This window comes from Macrobrachium rosenbergii, chromosome 46 (genome assembly GCF_040412425.1).
Source record: "Macrobrachium rosenbergii isolate ZJJX-2024 chromosome 46, ASM4041242v1, whole genome shotgun sequence".
In the NCBI taxonomy this organism is placed as follows: domain Eukaryota; kingdom Metazoa; phylum Arthropoda; class Malacostraca; order Decapoda; family Palaemonidae; genus Macrobrachium; species Macrobrachium rosenbergii.
Genome location: NC_089786.1, coordinates 21,643,761 through 21,655,888, shown reverse-complemented (window position 1 = coordinate 21,655,888; position 12,128 = coordinate 21,643,761).

Below are 12,128 nucleotides of genomic sequence, written 5' to 3'. Positions count from 1 at the left end.
AGGAGAAGGCATAGGGATAACACCGTGTTCCCCCATGAAGGTGACACATGAAGATATGAGTGCTTGAGTTGTACACCATCCTGCTGAATACTTGGAATTTTTGCATAGCGATCCAACAAGCAGCATCTAAGAGGTAAGATCCTTTCAACCAGAAGGTATCCTATGCATTATGACATCGGTTGGAGATTTGGCAGCTTTCACAAAAAACTGCCATGAGAGTCTTTGAACTCCAGTGGGGAAGCTGTAAAATCACAGTCTGAAGGTGTCTGATTATGAACAAGTGACAGTTCACATCCTAATAAGTCGACGTTCCTAAGAGCAAAAATCCTACTGTTACAAACATATCTGCTGTGAACTAATTAATAGCAGAGGACTGATACTGATCACCCAAAATATACATGGTCTCTATCACATCCCATGTCACCATCGAACCATCAAAACTACTAGGAAAAGGCTGGATAATAAAACTGAAACAATTTCATATCACTACCAGGAACCTCCACAAGTAACCCTCTAGCAGACAAGCATACTTTCAAAATCCAATTATAACGATACAAATTTCCACCAGTGAAAATTATTTGTGAACCACAAAGATATCCTGCATTTTTCAAAGTAGATTCCAGAGCCCCCAGCTGTAAAATATCCCCAAAAATACATCCCTTAGAAGCAGCTACAACTGTTTGAACCTGAGTTTTAATCACTGTTAATAAAGACTCTGCTTTTTTCTCGACATTAAGTAGGGTAGTCTCACAAGAAGAAAAAACAATCGAAACATCTAAGTCCTCCCGAACACCATCAACAGTGACCAGTAACCCATTTAAAGGTGTCCTCAATTTCTCAAAACCCTCATGCAATTTAGTATTACTGTTTCATAATGCCGTCAAAGTTTTACCCTGTATAGCTAATTCCACCACTACTTGTTCAGCCCTCACTAAGCTTGTAGCCGACATACTACCTAGCATCCCTATAAGTACAAAAAAATCACCTTTACTACAAAGAAAAAACAAATATATTATATAAACATAAAATAATAAAACCATTACAACGACTCTAACACCTCAAAAGATCAGAAAACCAAAAACACATCTGTGAAATGTAACCTCATAAAGCCACAAAATCATAAGTCACCAAAACCATATATCAGACCATAACGCCTCTTATGAAAAAACAAACCATAGCACCCTTTTTGCCACCCCAAAGGCTACAAGCAAACAGAACTTCAGCATAAAAAAACAAAGAAAAGAGGCTTATAAATAACTAGACCTCAAAGCCAGAAAAAAAAAAAAGACTACAACTCAAAACTCTACGGTATCCCTTGCGCCTCGTTTAACATATCTGACCTCAGCATTGACATAATTCCAAGTAATCATGCCGAACCACAGCACTTGTGCAGAAAGAGAAAAAAAAACAACAAAACAGACTAAAATCAGACAACCAAGATCTATAAAGCTCTATGGACAAGTGTCCTCCCATATCCAGAACCCACAAATCACGTTTCTGGGAAACCGGCAAATAAAAAATAAAAAAGAATAAAAGCACAAAAGAAAAAGAAGAGAGAGAAAAAAGAAATGAACCAACAAATTCCTCTTCAAGCTGCCCTCTTGATCTTAGATATACAGTATGTGTCAGCCTGGACAATCCCGTTTTTTCATCACGAGCAACAAACCTATTCCCTTTCTTTATTTTCACATCCTGAAATGGACCCTCAAACTTAGGCCCTAATTTATAATTCAACTGATTCCTGACATTTATCTTCACAAAAACCCTGTCGCCGACAGAAACTTTAACATAATCTGGCATAGAATTGCTCATATCAACTATCTCCTGCGTCTTCAACTCAAGATTCCTGGCAAAGCCATGCATGTCACTCCTTAGCAGTAGAGACTAATGATCTAACTGTATCATAGCAATGAGGCAGAATGGATAACAAATCAAAAGCACATCTCGCTGGATAATTAAAGACTGCCTTAGCGGAAGACATAACTAACCATATTATTAATGCTATGCCAAACCTGTGCAATATACTGATCCCAATTCACATCATTAACCCCTACAGTGATTCTGAAAGCCTCAATTACCTTCCTATTGGCCTGCACACATAACCCATTGGCTTCTGGTCTATAAGGAATAATAGTTACTTTACAAATTCCCATAACCTCCACAAGACACTCTAAAGTCTTATTCACAAATTCTCTCCCATTATCTGTAATAAGTATCTCAGGAACCCCATAACGACAAATAACCCTTCGAAGAACGCAACTGCTGCCTCCTCCACTGTCTTATACTTCAATGGGAAAATCTCTACAAACCTAGTCAATTCATCCACAATAACAAAAATCTCTGTGCCCATAACCAGAATCACAGAAATTGGAAAGTATGTCCATTTGGACACGCTGGAAAGGTCTACTGGAGATAGGAAATAAACCCAACTTACATGAAGTAACCCTCGCTGGCTTGCATGCATTGCAAACTGAACATCCCCTCACAAAATCCTCCACTGATGTGAGTATGTTCTTCCAAAAAACTTCCCCCATACATTGTGATATGTCTTCTTAATACCCAAATGTGGACTACCAAACCTACAATGAACAATACCCAAAACCATTTGTACTAGGCTCTGTAGGACAACTATCTGTGTTGTATCTCCTTTATCCTTACTACACCTCAGCTTATATTTAATTTTCCTGACTAACAAATTACCCTCTAACTCTAGACCTGCAAAAGGCAACCTATAACCCTTCCTAACTTTCCTGTAAGAAACATTTTTGTTTCTGCCAAAATTTCATCCTTATCCTGTTTAGCCTCCGCTAAACTAATATCCAAGTCTATGCAATCCCCTGATACATAAAAAACACTAGTCCAATCTGAATCATAAAACTCCTGCTAAGGGCATCATCTACAACATTATGTCTACTTTCAATATACCTAATTTTGGTGCCAAAATCCCTAATTGTCAAAAACCACCTAGCTCTCTTAGGAGAAGTATCCAGCTTATTAAAAAGATCCAACAACGGCTTATGATCTGTAAGAACCTCAGCTTTGTTGCAAACAATAATGTTAGTTTTGTAAGCAGAAGTATGATTGTTTTTCTGTAGTTTTGGTGAAGCTTATGTAAATTGCAATTCACCATGTAATATTCTGATCTTTTGTACATAAGTAAGTGTTTTGTTTGTTGCTGGCATCGGAGGATGTATTTTCCAGATTTTGTTATCATTGTGAGTGTGTAAACGAGCCCGCCATATTCTATTCCAGCTTTGTAAACATAGGAGATAACACATGCTAACAAGCTTGTCAGCGATGAGTTTCACTTAACCCAAAATTCCGACAAAAATGGGATCAGTTATGACAGTTACAATTGGGACTGATACAACAATACAGAATACAATGTATAACATCAAAAACAGGATTATATCACTTCCTTCCAGGTAAGAGTTACTTGTATAGCCCAGGATAGGATACAGTTGACGTAGGCTAAACCAACCCACGCTTGCCATTGTTAGACATTGACCACAAGGCCATCTGTCATTGGCGACGAAAATGGGATCAATTATGACAGATATACTTGGGACTGATACAACAATGCAGGATACAATATATAACATCAAATAACAGGATTATATCACTTCCTTCCAGGTAAGAATTACTTGTATAGCCCAGGATAGGAGACGGTTGACGTAGGCTGAGCCAACCCACGCGATGCCATTGTTAGACATTGACCACAAGACCATCCGTCATTGGCAACTGAGGATATCGACATGTCATCATGGACTGACTGAGGTCACAGAAGCTACACAGAATCATCATCACCCATTCATCATGCCGTTAGATGTCTCCCAACCTGCAGCTTTCAACGTAGTGGCAGACCCCACTAACATCGCACAGCAATGGAAACGTTGGAGGAAGGAGTTTGATTGCTACATCACTGCAACAGGTGTTACCAACGCTGTTCAACGTAAAGCTCTACTCCTTCATGTAGGAGGCATGGACATCCAGGAGGTGATAGAAACTCTTCCACCGCCGACAAACACCCTAGAAGATGCCTTGAGGGTGCTAGACAACTATTTTTCACCAAAGGAGAATAAACGGTATGCTAGGTTTAAGTTCAAACAGGTAAGCCAAGAGGTAAATGAAAGTACTGACATGTTTGTCTCAAAATTGAGAAAGTTGGCTATAACATGTGAATTCACTGACACAGAGGATGTTATTATTGATCAGGTAATCGAAAAATGTGCATCTCCTAAATTAAGAAGGAAGTTGTTGGAAACAGAGCATTTAACATTAGATAAATTACTCACCATAGCTAGGTCCATGGAAATTGCTAATTCACAAGCTAGTGTTATTTAGAATAGGCCAAACCAAAATGACAATGTTGTAAAAGGGTAAGAGTACATTTCAGAAAGACAGGCCTAGGGAACAAACTGGCTCTAGCTCAAATATTGTTCAGCAAAGATTTTCCCACAATTATAATCAAAATGGGTACAGTAACATTTCAAGGTATGCTAAGCAAAATAGGAGTATTGAAAGTTTTCCAGTTCAAGGCGGTGGTAGTCTGAGGACCCACAATGGTCCCAGCAGTATTCCCATAAATAAACACAAATCCAATGAGTTATGTCAAAGGTGTGGAGGTGTAGGCCATACTGAAAGGGAGTACTATAAATGTCCTGCCACTGGCAAGGTATGTAAGAAATGTTCTAAACATGGTCATTTTTCAAAAATGTGTAAGTCCAATATTAACCATAAATCTATAAAATGTATGCCATTTGATGATTTTGTGTGCAAGATTAATTCTCTTCGCCAAGAAGTAATCGTATTTTAGTTAACTTGTCCTTGAATGGAAGTAATGTTTCTATGCAAGTTGACACTGCAGCATATATTTCAGTTATTTCAGAGGAACTTCTCCCTCAAATACCTAACCCAACCTTGTTCCCCAGTAGAAATATTTTGAGAGATTACAACAATACAAATATAGTTTCAAAGGGATCAACCACAGTTAACATACAGTATAACGGGAAGTTGTATGACAATCTTCCTTTTACAGTAGTCACTGGGAAAAGACAAGCTTTGCTATGTTTAGACTGGTTGAAAATTATAAAGTTTGACTGGCCCGAGTTATTTAAGTTGAATTAAGTTAGAGAGACCAGTAATAAATCTCAAACATTAGAGCATTTGTTAGATAAATACAAAGAAGTGTTTGAAGAGGAATTAGGCAAAGTTAGGAATGTTACAGCATCATTAATTTTGAAGCCTGATGCCACACCAAATTTCTTGCACCCAGACAGATTCCTTATGCTCTGAAAACTTTAGCTGAGCAGGAAATAAGAAGGTTAGAAACAAGTAACACTTGGGAAAAAGTTACTTATTCAGACTGGGCTACTCCTTTAGTACCTGTAGTCAAGGGAGATAATGCTATTAGGATTTGTGGGGATTATAAAGTCACTGTAAACCTCAATTGCAAGTTGCACAGCATCTTTTACCAAAGCCCATTGATATGTTTGCAGCCATGGGTGGTTGTAAAATATGTGCAAAGATTGATTTAAAGCAAGCTTTCACTCAACTAGAGATGGATGAGAAATCCCAACAGATATGTACATTAAACACTCTCTTAGGATTGTATAAGCCTAAGTGTCTTCCATATGGTATAGCAAGTAGTCCTGCTCTATGGCAGCAGACCATGGATAAGATTTTCAATGGAATGGAAAATGTATTTATTTTTGTTGATGATATTCTTGTAGCAGGCAAAGATGTAGATGATCTGTTAGATAAGTTAGAAGCTGCACTGAAAAGAATCCAGGAAAATGGGTTGAGGATTAGAGGAGACAAGTGTAGTTTCCTAGTCAAGTCGGTGGAATACTTAGGATTTAAAATTGATGAGCATGGTATCCACAAAACTGATGACAAACTAAAAGCTGTACAGAATGTTAAGGTTCTTCCCAGTAATGTGAGTGAATTACAGTCATATTTAGGTTTTGTTACCTATTACAGCAAATTTGTTCCTAATCTAGCAACAGTAGCATCTCCATTGTTTGAATTACTCAAGAAAAATGTCAAATGGAGATGGTCAGAAGAATGCCAGCAGGCATTTGAGAATATCAAGACAGAGCTACTGTCTCCAAGATTCCTCACACATTTTCAGCCAAATTTACCTGTCAAATTGACTTGTGATGCCTCATCAGTTGGAATCGGTGCAGTATTAGCCCATGTTATGCCTGATGGAGCTGGGAGACCCATAGCATTTGCATCACATGCCTTAAATAAGGCTGAGAGAAACTACAGTCAGATTGAAAAAGAGGGACTAGCTCTCATCTTTGGAGTAAAAAAGTTCCATATTTACTTGCATGGTAGACAAAAATTCACTTTGGTCGCAGACCATAAACCTTTATTGGATATATTTGGTTCCAAGAGTGGATTTCCCACAGTAGTAGCTGCTAGGCTACATAGGTGGGCAGTGATATTAGCAGCATATTTGTATGGTCTACAGTATACATCTACTACTCAGATAGGTAATGCAGATGCCTTATCTCGACTTCCGGTTGAAGAAGCTCTGAAAAACCATGAATCTAATATTTTGATGATTAATAATTTTTGTCATTTCCTTTAACAGCAAAGGAAATATCTCAAAAGACTAGGCAAGATCTAGTCTTATCACGTGTCTTGCAGGGTTTAGTTGCAGATCACAACGCAATTGCCAACCAGAATGAACTCAAGGATTTTTCATCAAAATGGTCAGAATTCTTCACTGAGAGTGGATGTATTATGAGAGATGCTCGAGTAGTCATTCCTAAATCACTTCACTAACAGGTATTACAAGAAATTCACGCAGAACACTTAGGAATAGTTAAGAGTAAATCAATTGCTAAATCATTTGTTTGGTGGCCAAACGTTGATAAGGAAATAGAATCATAATTATGTAAAAAAATTGTCAAGGTTGTAGTGCATTTCAGAATAACCCAAAACTTGTTAGATTGCAACCATGGGAATACCCTCAGAGAGCCTGGCAATGTCTTCATTTGGACTTTGCAGGACCATTCTTTGGTCATTACTATTTAATATTAGTAGATGCACATAGCAAATATCCAGAAATAATCCCAATGACAACTACAACTGCACAAGCTACCATTAAAATATTAATGCTAATATTTGCTACACATGGTGTACCTGAAAGAATTTTCACAGACAATGGTAGTACATTTTGTTCTGAAGAGGTTTCCAATTTCTTGAAACCCAATGGCATTTCACACACAACTTCTTCACCTTACCATCCTTCATCTAATGGTGAGGCTGAAAGGTTTGTGCAGACTTTTAAGCACAACATGAAATGCAAAAATGCTATTCAATATAATGTAATTGGTAATATTAGTAAGTTTTTATTGTAGTATAGGGCAACAGAACATGCTTCAACAGGACAAGCTCCATCCTTTTTATTATGAGAAGGAGAGTCAGAACAAAGATGGATTTAACGGTTCCCAATTTCCTAGCAGAACAAAGTATCAAGGGATATAAACAAATGGAAAACATAGGAAAGGTAAGACATTTTCAAGAGAATGATACAGTAGTGGTATGTATGTATAATGACCAGGGAAAATGGCAACCTGGAGTGGTGAAAAAGAAATTGGGAGATCTGCATTACGAGATTGAAGTACAAGGTACAGCACATAAGAGACATATAGACCAATTGCTAAGTCACGGTTCGGGCTATGAGGCCAATAGTGAGGAGCCAAAATGGCAAGAACACGTAGTTGACAGTGCAGAGTCGAGAGGTACAAAGAATAGGGGCAAGTTGGATAGGAACAAAAGAGGTGTTCCTCCAGTCCACTTGGATTTGTGATGTGTGGGTGTGTGGTGCTCTTGTACCTTTTCCTTCATAAGGGAAAGGGGTGTTAGATATGTAAGCAGAAGTGTGATTGTTTTTCTGTAGTTTTGGTGAAGCTTATGTAAATTTTAATTCACCATGTAATATTCTGATCTTTTGTACATAAGTAAGCGTTTTGTTTGTTGCTGGCGTCGAAGGATGTATTTTCCAGATTTTTTTATCGTTGTGAGTGTGTAAATGAGCCCGCCATATTCTATTCCAGCTTTGTAAACATAGAAGATAACACACGCTAACAAGCTCATCAGTGGTGAGTTTCACTTAACCCAAAATTCCGACAAAAATGGAACCAGTTATGACAGATATGATTGGGACTGATACAACGATACAGGATACAATGTATAACATCAAATAACAGGATTACATCACTTCCTTCCAGGTAAGAGTTACTTGTATAGTCAGGATAGGATACGGTTGATGTAGGCTAAGCCAACCCACGTGTGCCATTGTTAGACATTAACCAAAGGCCATCCGTCGAATAACATCTTAAAATGAACCAAACTAGACACTACCATGAACGCCTCTTTGTCCGCCATGCACATAGACCTCTCATTATTCCCTTGAGTCTTAAACTTCCTACTGTAGAATGCGATGGAATGCAATTTACTCTCTGATTTCTGCATAAGGCAAGCTCCTATGCCCTTGTGACAGGCATCTGTCACCTAACCTTGTCCCCATTTACCCTGACACCTTCCTTAGAAATAACATGACCCACATATATATCTGCTTCTTCAAGAAATCACACTTGGCTAATTTAATTTTCAAACCTGCTAACCTAAGCCTCCTAAGAACTTTCCTAAGAACCTCTAAATGTTCCTCTACAGAATCAGTGGCAATCAAAATGTCGTCCATATAGATGTAAATAGATTTCCTTAAGAACCCATGCAAAACTGTATTTACTAATCTCGTAAAATTGATAGGACTACCCGACAAACCAAACGGCATCCGCGTAAACTCATATTGTCACTTCGGCAAAGAAAAAGCAGTATACTTGCGACTCTTCTTACTAAAAGAAACCTGCAAAAACCCCTGCATCAGATCAATTGAACATTTATCCCTAATTTCTACAAACAAATCTGGCAAACATGTACCAGGATAGTGGTCCGGGATCGACTTATCATTCAACTTACGAAAATACACACACACACACGTACTGAGCCATCCTTCTTAGGCACTGTTAACAATGGAAAATTAAAAGGTGAGAAACAGGGCCAAATTATACCTACCTCATCCCACTTATTGACTTCTCACTCTACCTATTCCCTAATCTTAAAAGGAATCCTATATGAAGGGACAAAAATAGGCTTAGTCTCATCCTCTAAATGAAACTTGTGTTCTAACACATTAGATAACCCTAACTTATCCCCGTTAGAATTGACAATATCTGCAAACTCAGCCAAAACAGCTCCCACCCTCTACATACTCTTCATAATCAGCATTAGCTGAATGATCCCTAAAAACCTGCTCCTAACCTGTAATTCTGTCTCTGAAAATTCATTGTCGTCCCTTACAATAGTAACTGAATTATCTTCATCAACCCAGTCTTCAAAATCTACCACATATGTATCCTTCTGATATCTCCGAACTGAATCGTTACAGTTTAGTAATTCTACCCAAGTAACCCCTGCATCAGACACACTGCTTATAGAAAACTGTACTCACTACCCACTTGAGCATCTCGCTACTCTCACTCACACACACGTGTCCGGGCATTTGCACATCTTACACTCGGACTTTCACCAGAGCAACCCTACCTGGGCCCAAAACCACATCTTCAGATAAAATACCTTTATAACACTTCTTCCCCTCAGAAACATATTCAGTATCAACCCGTAAACCGGTATCAACACCCGACCCCTTATCATGATCCCTTTAATTTCATCAGTTTCCTCATATGGGACAAAAACCCCAGGTACCCCAACAATTATGCCACCTACCCCTGGATGACCCAAAAACAATATATTCCCCAAAGCAGCCCCTCGTAAAACCATAAATGGCTCTATAAAAACTTTACTTCCCAAGGACAAACAGATGTCTGTACAACCCAAAACACTCTACCTATTTGCTTGAACATCACATGCTGTCTCTTTAACAGGCCTCAAACAGCGATCAGAAAACATCTATCGATATAAATCATAATTCATCAATACCAGGAATAGACCCTTTCACAATTGGCTTTGGGTCTAAGGGCTCAGCCAGAAGTCCTATAGCACAAGAAACACCAATCACCTTTTCCCTTTTTGTTGTTCAGCCCCCAAAAAATTCTGCCAGTCCCTAGAAACCTTCGAAAAACCCCCCCTCGAGGAGTTCTTCTATTACAAATGCCAGAACCGCGAGGCGCACTTCTAAATTCATCCTGTTTAAGAACCGGACAAAACCGCCAACCATGCTCCGAAGTCTTGCAGACACCACCATTTCTCACCTTGCAAAACTTTTTAGTGTTACCCTGCTTATTAGAGTTAAAATGTACTTGTGACACTGAACCCATAGAAACCCTACTATCCTCTGTCTTGGCACACAGCTTCATAGAAGGGACACTAGGATCACCCTGTGGCAGGTGCATTGGAATAGCTCCAGAAGCCCTTGGCATCCACAGCAGGACATTTTGACAGGTGTCTGTGAACCTGCAAGAAAAGCAAGGCTTCATCATCTAGTGCAGCAGATTGCTGTAAAAATCGTTCAGATAGTGAAACAAGCATGAAATTTGGCACAAACATTCCTAAGACTACGCTCTCTTAGAAAAGGGCGCTGGCCACCTGAAAATCCAAGATGGCGGCTATTTTTCAAAATGGCCGCCATCTATGTTGAGATTCACTGGTTTGGGAGCATCTATTGGATGGAATATGCCAGTTTTTTTTTTTTAAACCTCGACTTTTAGGTTATAAAATGTTCCATACCACACATTTTATTGAAAACCCTTACTAAATGAATTGTAACCAAGATGGCGTACAAAATGGTTGCCATAAAAGTTTTTTTTTCTATCCACAGCGCTAGCAGACATAGAGACCAACTGTTTTTATTTAATGGTATATTCATGTGATCTGACAGGTTAACTAATATGCTATTTTCAACTGAAATAGTAATGGTATGGTCACATACAACATTGTGTCTAAGACTGTAACCATAAAAAGAAAAGAAGAGAAATACGGACTAAACGCAACCAATCTATGTATAGGTCTCTCAACCTACACCTTTGAAAATTCGAGGATAAGAAGGTAGGCATAGCATGACACGTTGGATGCTCAAGCCAGATTATCTACTGAAGAGAGGGCAATATTTATCTAGACTTCACATTTGCAAGTGCACAGAGCTGTGCAGGGAAGACCCAGCTTGTAGCACTTGCACCTTTCCTGACAGCCTGCTTTGCATCCACATTTGGTAAGCTGTTGGCAACTCTTGGCTAAGGGCGAGTTGGTTGTCCAGAGGACTTGCCATGCTTCACCAGACTTTTGCCATCCCCACTCAGCAGGGTTCTCTGGCTGTGGCTGACACTGGTGGCCTGCCCCACACACAACCAGCCTGGTACGCAGCACGCTTGGTGTGTTGGAGGAGAGCTCCCCTGGTTGGTGGAATGGCCTCATATGCCCTTTGTTTTCTGGCAAACATATCAAGTCTAGCCTCATCCACAGTGCCAGCAGTGCTGGATCTTTCATACATAAGTATGACAAACCTCTCCAGGACCTTCAGGTCACTCTCTTCCACTCTGAGAGGGTAGTGACTCAGTTTGAGAACACAGTGGAGGCCTCTGGAAAGATGTTCCATGTCTGCCAGGCGGTCTTCTTGCCCTTGCTCCGGAAGGCTGACACTGTATCACAGCCTGTGAACGCATGGAAGAAGAGCATGCCATTCACCTTCTCCTGGCCCAGAGAGTTGCACAGGTCATGCACAGCAATCCAGCGCAGGCTCTGGCCTTGGCCAAATGCCACCCATAGCTTCTCTAGCCCTAGATTGTGGAGAGTGGAGAAAGCACTGACTGCAACGACAAGAACATCTGTGTCATTTGCTTTAACCGTGATGGTCTTGGCTCCATGTTCTGTGGCATATTTGGCATGGAGAAAGATGTGGGTGTCAGCTTCCTCATGAGAGCACTTTTCCAGTCCCTGAAGACTAGCCTCATGAGTGCTGAGGACAGCAGACCCTTTTGTGGCAATGACAACATTTGTGGCAGACATCTGGGCAACTTTGTCTGCCAGGAACTGGAACAACTCTGTCTTGTTGGCATCGTGTCTTAGGAAATTGCGCCAGTTGGATGGAATTGTGT